This window comes from Poecilia latipinna, unplaced genomic scaffold (genome assembly GCF_001443285.1).
Source record: "Poecilia latipinna isolate Pla-1442-1.1 unplaced genomic scaffold, P_latipinna-1.0 Scaffold79, whole genome shotgun sequence".
Lineage (NCBI taxonomy): Eukaryota > Metazoa > Chordata > Actinopteri > Cyprinodontiformes > Poeciliidae > Poecilia > Poecilia latipinna.
Window position 1 is genome coordinate 574,684 of NW_015112695.1, and position 8,500 is coordinate 583,183.

Genomic DNA, 8,500 nt, shown 5'->3' on the forward strand with positions numbered 1-8,500 from the left:
AGGGGCAGAGAGAGGAGGGGCAGAGAGAAGAGGAGGGGCTGCAGGGCAGGAAGGATGTTAACATAAGTTTAAAGTACGCTGACAAATATGGAGGAAGTTTTTACCCTTTTTATGCAGGAACAAGAATTTGATCAGTGTGTCAAAATGTTCAGTTATTGTTTCCTAAGTTATAATATAAACTATAACACTGGAGAATAGGAAAATAGAGGAGCACAGCTGAGAAAAAGAGGAATACTGTTTTTGGATGTGATGAAGAACTATGGAGTTAAATTTGTTTCACAATTATTCAATCAAAAAAAGAAATCACGTCAAACAAAAAAATAGAGTTGTAATCAAAACTTTTGTTTTTTTTTTGTTTCAAACAAAAAAAAATCTCAATCGAATTGTAAGAGTTAAAAATTGCTTTAAACGCTTTTTAAAAAAAAAAAAATTATATCACTGTTTTTGTTTGAAACTTTTATTTTTGCATATCAGAATTTTTTGGTCCACAGCCTAAGTCTTTGGTTTAGTCTAAGTTCTTTTGATGCTCTTGTTATTTGGTTGAACTCAACTTTATTTGGTTGCGATTCTCACATGAACATCCTGGGCGGGGCCAGCGATGTAAGACATGTTCCTATTGGTTAGCGCTGACCAAAGTGGACGACTCCGTCTCCCTGCGATCTCAGAACTCTGTCCTGACACCCGCTTCGGATGTTGTCATCCCACAGAATGGCCTCAGGTGGTCCCTCCTCTGCCTGCTAGCAGGCTCAGTAGGTTATTAGCAATTCGTAACGCTGGTCACAGCTGCTTGTCGCTGATAGGACATTTTTTCTTTAAAAAAAACTTTATTTACAATTGATGTGCTAGTTTGAACACAATATTAAAAATATTTACTTCAAATCCAGGTCAGATGTATCAGTCATAAGATTTTAATTCGGTATTTAAAAATAACTCAATAAAGTATAAAACCGGAGGGTTTTTGTTGTGGTTGTTGTTAGTTTGATTTAAAAACCTATTTTAAAATTTACCAACTATTTTTGAATATGATATCAATGATTTACTCCAAATGATTTAAGAAAAATTAAGATGTATTTTCTTTTGTGGTTGCATGCCAAACTGTTCTGTAAACGTTTTAATATTTTTGATTGAAATAATAAAAATAAGGACGGATCCCACTAAAACCCAAGAAGAAGAATAAGCTGACGTCATCCTATGCGACACTTACACTCCGGTGAGTAGAAACCTGCACCTGTCAAAATGTTTTTGTACTCTAAAACCAAAAATAACTCCAAAGTGTTACGTTATAAAATTACTGATGGTAGTTTTAGGACTTGATGGCAGTAGGACTGTGCTGCGAATGGTTGAAGGTGTGGCCTATGTGGTTCTGGTGGCTTCTATCGGTGTGGCAATGAACAACAAGGAGCTGCTCAAGTTGGTATCAACTGTTTCTTTCTTTTTCACAGAACGGGCATGGAGGTGAGGTCAGTCTCTGGGATAAACCAGCTCCTCGTCGGTGATCCTCATGGCTCTGAGGATTACCCATCATACAGTAACCACAATAAAATCATTTCAAATTACAGAGATCGTATAGTGGATTTTGTTTTACAATAAAAGAACAACCAGTGAGTCTTTCAGAGAAAGCAAAGTAACGAATTAAAATGTTCTGAAAAATAAAATAAAATGCTGACATTTTATTTACTGGATGCCATTTTTATGTTTTAGTTTATATAATCTTGCATTTTAGAACAATGCAGAAACATAAATTAACCATATCATTGTATAAAACTGTTAATATAAAACTCAGTGTCATGCTAACCATCTGCTACAGGAGATTTGGTAAAACATACCTGCATTTCACAGAACGGGCATGGAGGTGAGGTCAGTCTGGGATAAACCAGCTCCTGCAAGGAGGAGCCAAAATGTTACCGCGTGGGAAATTCCCACTGCACTTTCCCACGAACTAAACATTGTTAAACACGCCAAAAACGACATAATAACAGAACTAGCGTGACCCAGACCGAACATATTTCAACAATATGCAAAAACGACAACCACACTTCACAAAATGCATTAATAATATTTCTTTAACACATGGCAGAGACACGTTACCTCGTCGGTGATCCTCATGGCTCTGAGGATTACCCATAATACCCCGCTCTTTCTAGGATGAATGCAATACAACTTTTGACCAGCAGGTGGTGCATTTTAGCAGGATTTAACCTGAACCATCTTAACTATGTTACAAAGGCACGTTGGTAACATCTTTTTGCCGGAAAATATACGGTGGAAGCTAGCTAAATTAGCCTCTTGGAGGCTAATTGGACTTGTACACTGTACCTGTGCTTAGATACAGTAATTAGCCATGATAAAGTCACATAATAGTGTTTATAGTCATGCTTGTTGTTGCCACTTTGTAAAATTGGAGGCTTGCTATAACATCAGAGCACCAGGCTGTGATGATCTTTAAAGTTTTGTTTATGAATCCTGTCTGAACACACTGATTGCAGCTATTGGTCATTTACTTGAATTAAAAACCAACTTGCATCAGTACAGGAGAAGTTCTTTCCTCCTGTCTATACAGTATTAGTTATTGCTGTTGCAAGCCATATGAAGAGAAATAAAGTGCTGAGAACCTGATCTGTGAACAGAGACCACAGCTGAGTTGCATCCAATGATGACACCAGAGAACCAGGAAAATACTGTGATAGTGATGATCTTGTTCCTGTTTCTCCTCCTGTTGTCCCATCCTCTCAGTCTTTTCAGAAGAAGAAAAGACCCAGAAGCATCTCTCCAGCTGCCTCTCCTCCCACTCCGTCATCAGCCACATCTGCATTCATGTCACCTGCTGACCATGCCGTCTCCTTAAGTCAGGGTAGACTATAAGAAGAGAAAGCGTAAGTTTTGTTTTCTTTAAATTCATGCATCCAACATGTCAACCTCTTTAGCACGATTCGTACCTGTGGAGATCCCAGTTAGAATTTGATTGTCCATCAGAATGTTTGAGGATCAAACCAGGACAGGCAGTCACTGTGGTCATGCTCAATGGTATGAATAACAATTCTTTGAATGACTCAAAACCATAATATAAAAAAACTATATTATCAAAATTTAAATAACTGTCAACTTTGGCTGTGTGAGTACTTTGACGTACATATCCCAGAAGGGCCGTCTGACTCTATTCTTGAGTGGTTATGCTATTCAACATTTTGGTGTAACTGGTTAAACACACTTGAATCAAATGGCTGAGGTGCCACCTCATTCATTCTGCATTCAGATCATATGAAGTCCTGGTAACATCAAAATTAATTGAGTGAGATGTTTTGTCCCAGAGAAACACCTAAAACTTGAAAGACACCTAACCTATTCTTGATGCCTGGTATTTGGACACCTATGTCCTATTTTATGTTTTCTTTTTTTATCTCTCATTTTAAATCATAGTTAAGATCTCGGCTGACAGCTTCCTGAAATGATTTTTGAGCGGGAAGCCATAATATATGAGTTGGATAAGATGTTAAGGAAGGATCCCTTCAAGTGTCAAGCTTGTACCCCAGATGTGCTTTCAGTTTCAGTGGATGGAAACTGCAAGTATTACCATTTAAAGAATGCAGCAATGTATTGTAAAATGTGTACAATATAACAATTCTTTGTATATGTTAGTGATGTTCACTACCTTTGGACAGTCTTCATACCTGACAGATAATATGACTAGATACTCCAGGTGTTGACCTCATCTTACAAATTTAAACTTTTAATGAGTTGATTTGTCCTTTTCATAAATGCATTTCAAACTCTGTCAGTCTTCAGACAAACAAGGGCAATCGATGACATCATGATGGTAAAGAGACTGGAAGAGGAAAAGAGGATCTTTGTTGATGGACCATCGTTGGAAATCTCTGTCATCCTATGAAGACACTCTAAAGGAGTTTCCCGCCTGTTATCAGTGTCTATTCTGCCTTTCAGATGTTTTGTGTTTGCCAGCTACCAGTTTTCAAACTTTAGCCTTCCGCTCTACTGTGCTGCCTGGAATTGGAACTGTTTGTGGACAATTAATCATCATATTCATCATTCTGTCTGGGTCCTCAGCGTCTGCCTCACCACCTCATTCTGCAAATCATGACCAACAAGCAACAAGGTGAGGAATGCTATAAAAGGAAAATAAACATCATTATGGATCCAGCACACTGGAGTGAAGTAACCTCAATGATAAAGGACTATGTGGAGATTGTGGCAAAGCCATACTCTGCCATCAGACGCCCCGGAATCGCAATCCGACTTCTTTATGTGCTTGAGGGTTGGTACGCCCATCTTCTATGGAGAAATTTAAAATAATTATATTCCTCTACACTTCTGTGTGTAGAGGAATACCACCCCAGCTCCAGCCACGTCTCCTGTGCCTGCCACAGAAAGAAACTGAAAGTGTGAATAAAAAAATTAACTGAAGGTGTGCTTTTATTTTGAAGGGAAGGTGTAAAGGAGGACGCCGCAGCACATTGTCCCTTCACGCATGTCAACACTGGGTGCAGGCTGAATTTACTGTCATTTCCGAAGAAGCAGCTAGTTTTACTGCAGTGGCATTAGGCCAGTGGGGAGGTTATGAAGTTTTTTTTCCGTATTGAGCTCTGTTTAATCCACTATGTTGACTTACCCATGCTTTTGGGACACTGATGACTGAAATGTATTTTATTGAAACTTTCATCCTATGATTGAATTAATGATTACTGTACTGATGATTGTTTATTGTTTCAGATCATAACTGATAATCTAACCTAATAAATGCATCTATAAATGAAAACTGGATGAGTCAAACTGTGAACTAGTATATAAACCATTCAAACTGGAATTTGCATCAGTTGTTTAACTTGAACCCAGTCTACATATCTTGCTACTCTAAACCAGCAACTTTTGGAGACAACTCAAACCTCTTCTATTTAATATGCTAAGTCTAAGCAATTTTTAGGCAATAGTTACTGTGTTATTGCTTGTAAGTGGGTGAAAAGTATTTATGCTTGCGCTTCTGTTAGATCACAGCAACCAGTTATTGACTCAACTTGTATCATGTTGACATCAACTCTAAAAAACACAAAGTTCCCTAATTAGCATAAAGACTATCAGTAGTACGGCTGACTTGCACTATTCCATTCACTATGAAAAACCAATATACTGCATTTTACCAGTTGCCCCAGGGCAGGTGTGACTGCCACCCAGTAGCTTACCACACTTTACCACTGAGTGGATGTGTGCGTAAATGTGTGAATCACTTTGGAGTCCTCTGGACATGATAAAGGGCTGTTCAAGTCTAGGCTATTTACCATAATTAGTTTCCATTGTAAAGATGAAATATGAACATAATGTAACCAAGACGTTTATAAGAATTTTATGACAACTGTAAAATGTATGAAGAAGCTGAATTGTACTGTAGTTGCTGAAGGGTATCCTGTGCTTAAAGTATGAATGGGGTTTCTAACTGAAAGAATGCAGAAGTACCGTATTTTCCAGAGATAAGCTGCTACTTTGTCCCGGCTTTTTACATGGATTATAGCCCGGTGTGGCTTTTCTGTAGATTTTTCTTCAACCACCAGGGGGCTCTTTAGCAGGAAGTGAATAATTTTAAGTCAAAATTGGAAATCAAAGAAAAGTGCTGATTTTTATTTAGAACAGGGGGGTCCAAAGTGGGTCCTGGTGGCCCGGCATCCTGCATGTTTTATTCTTTCTCTGGTGGTACTAACAACATTTTCAGCTTGTCAATATTTTTCTTAGGCCTCTAATGAGCCATCATTGGATCCAGGTGCGTTAAACCAGGGAGAGAATAAAACATGCAGGATGCCAGAACTCCAGGACCCACTTTGGGGACCCCTGATTTAGAACAAGTACATGCTAGCTGCAGGCACAACGGAGAAATGCTTTCACACTCATACCCCTGGAAACAACACGAAGAAGTTAATATGATGCCAATATGTTAACACGAAGAAGTTAATATGATGTTAAATAAATCCCATCTGGCAGTACAGATCGATAGCCGCTGCATGTAACCTCGGTGTGAACGAATCCATGATGCGGCATTGGAGACGCAGGGCTGCGTCCTTAGTAGCAGATTTATTAAGGATGCAGCAGGCTGTGGAAAACCGANTGCCACTTTGTAATATTGGAGGGTTGCTAAAAACATCAGTGCCCCCAGGCTGTGATGATCTTTAAAGTTTTGTTTATGAACCCTGTCTGAATACACTGATTGCAGCTAGGTCATTTACTTGAATTAAAAATGAACTTGCGTCAGTACAGGCAAATTTCTTTTCTCCTGTCTGTTATTTATTGCTGTTACAAGCCAGATGAAGAGAAGTAAAGAGCTGAGAACCTGATCTTTGAACAGTCAGAGACCATAACTGAGGAGCAGCCTGGGATGCTTACTGAGGAGCATCCAATGATGATACCAGAGAACCAGGAAGAGACTGTGATGGTGCTTGATTCAGTTCCTGTTTCTCATCCTGTTGTCCCATCCTCTCAGTCTTTTCAGAAGAAGAAAAGACCCAGAAGCATCTCTCCAACTGCCTCTCCTCCCACTGTGTCATCTCTCCGTCCCCCCCCTGCCCGTAGATCTTAAATAACTGTCAACTTTGGCTGTGTGAGTACTTTGATGTACATATCTCAGAAGGGCCGTCTGACTCTATTCTTGAGTGGTTATGCTATTCAACATTTTGGTGTAACTGGTTAAACACACTTGAATAAAATGGCTGAGGTGCCACCTCATTCATTCTGCATTCAGATCATATGAAGTCCTGGTAACATCAAAATTAATTGAGTGAGATGTTTTGTGCCAGAGAAACACCTAAAACTTGAAAGACACCTAACCTATTCTTGATGCCTGGTATTTGGACACCTATGTCCTATTTTATGTTTTCTTTTTTTATCTCTCATTTTAAATCATAGTTAAGATCTCGGCTGACAGCTTCCTGAAATGATTTTTGAGCGGGAAGCCATAATATGAGTTGGATAAGATGTTAAGGAAGGATCCCTTCAAGTGTCAAGCTTGTACCCCAGATGTGCTTTCAGTTTCAGTGGATGGAAACTGCAAGTATTACCATTTAAAGAATGCAGCAAGGTATTGTAAAATGTGTAAAATATAACAATTCTTTGTATATGTTAGTGATGTTCACTACCTTTGGACAATAACACCTCATGAAGTGTATTTTATTGCTTTGTTTTCAGATTGGAGGAACAGGCTATATTTCAGGACCTTTTCATTGCCAAGGATGAAAACGTAGGAACATTTGTGGACTGTATACACTAATCAACCAAAAATGTAAGACTGCAGATTGTAAATGTATAATAACAGTAACCTTTTAGCCTGTAATAACAGCTTGCCTGACTGAATTGTATGCATTCTAGATTTTGTGGTGGGCAGCCAGGGAGATCTCTCACAGATCCAGCAGCAAACTGGATGAGGAGGCTTGGAGCTAGCGGTGTGTAGACATGGAGTGCTGCTTAGTGCTCTTCGAGATAGTATGAGATATTTGCATAAGCTTTGTTCTTTCAACAAAGGCTGGCCAACAGACAATCACTTTTTTTTCCATGGATGTAACATGTAAGTACTGACCATATCTTGAAAACTAACAAAAAGCTGTCCTGAGCTCCAACACCTGCTTAAAATGAAGCCATTTCTCTCAATTTTCCATGGCAAAGCCCATGAATGTAAGGTAAGGAACACTGACCAGGCATTGAATAACCTTGCTGGTACATACTGCATAAACATCTTTGACACAGTTGATGTTGTTTGTGTATGTTTGTGCAGATACAGATGGACAAAGCTTGTGCCAAGGCTCATCGCAAGATCAGAAAGGAGAAAACATCTTAGCATTGGCTTTAGAAGATGTTGGTCACTTGAAGACTGATACAGACACAGAAGTTCTGTCTTTGGAAGAGATCCTGTCCGGTGACACAACATTGCCATGGCAACAATCACACAGTGGTAAGTAAACATACACTAATATGTTTTATACTGTCATCATACCTGACAGATAATGTGACTAGATACTCCAGGTGTTGACCTCAACTTACAAATTTAAACTTTTAATGAGTTGATTTGTCCTTTTCATAAATGCATTTCAGACTCTCAGTCTTCACACAAAAACAAGGGCAATCGATGACATCATGATGGTAAAGAGACTGGAAGAGGAAAAGAGGATCTTTGTTGATGGACCATCGTTGGAAATCTCTGTCATCCTATGAAGACACTCTAAAGGAGTTTCCCACCTGTTATCAGGAGGTAAATTTAAAAGTAGGTTTATAAGTAATGCATAAACATACCAAAAGTTAAAGCATCTAAATTTTGTATTTTTATTTTTATTTATGTTCAACTTTAAAGGTTTGTCCTGTGACCTAACTGACGAAGGTCCAAGAGGTCTCCAGAGCATCATCCTCAGAGAGCTGCAGCACCAACAGATGAAGCTGCAGCTGCTGTATTATCTACAGCAGGGGAGCCCAAAGTGGGTCCTGGAGGCCCGGCATCCTGCATGTTTTAGTTCTCTCC

At 39.0% G+C, this 8,500-nt stretch overlaps 2 long non-coding RNA genes across 6 annotated transcripts; one reads left to right on the top strand and one right to left on the bottom strand.

Annotated features, from left to right (window-relative positions):
* Nucleotides 1-804: 804 nt before the first annotated feature.
* LOC106937400 (uncharacterized) lies at nucleotides 805-2,360 on the bottom strand. The gene is made up of 2 exons (XR_001422386.1): nucleotides 2,089-2,360; nucleotides 805-1,880 (listed from the first exon to the last, which is right to left on the bottom strand). It is a non-coding gene; the product is annotated as an uncharacterized LOC106937400 (long non-coding RNA).
* LOC106937394 (uncharacterized) lies at nucleotides 1,165-8,486 on the top strand. Of its 5 annotated transcripts, none has more exons than XR_001422381.1 (7): nucleotides 1,165-1,210; nucleotides 6,479-7,072; nucleotides 7,180-7,273; nucleotides 7,360-7,667; nucleotides 7,763-7,939; nucleotides 8,080-8,236; nucleotides 8,336-8,486. It is a non-coding gene; the product is annotated as an uncharacterized LOC106937394 (long non-coding RNA). The 5 variants fall into 5 exon arrangements; XR_001422384.1 differs by lacking the exon at nucleotides 1,165-1,210 and having other exon boundaries at nucleotides 6,676-7,072; nucleotides 7,360-7,433; nucleotides 7,513-7,667; XR_001422385.1 differs by lacking the exon at nucleotides 1,165-1,210 and having other exon boundaries at nucleotides 6,676-7,072; nucleotides 7,360-7,433; nucleotides 7,525-7,667.
* The last annotated feature ends 14 nt before the right edge of the window (nucleotides 8,487-8,500 follow it).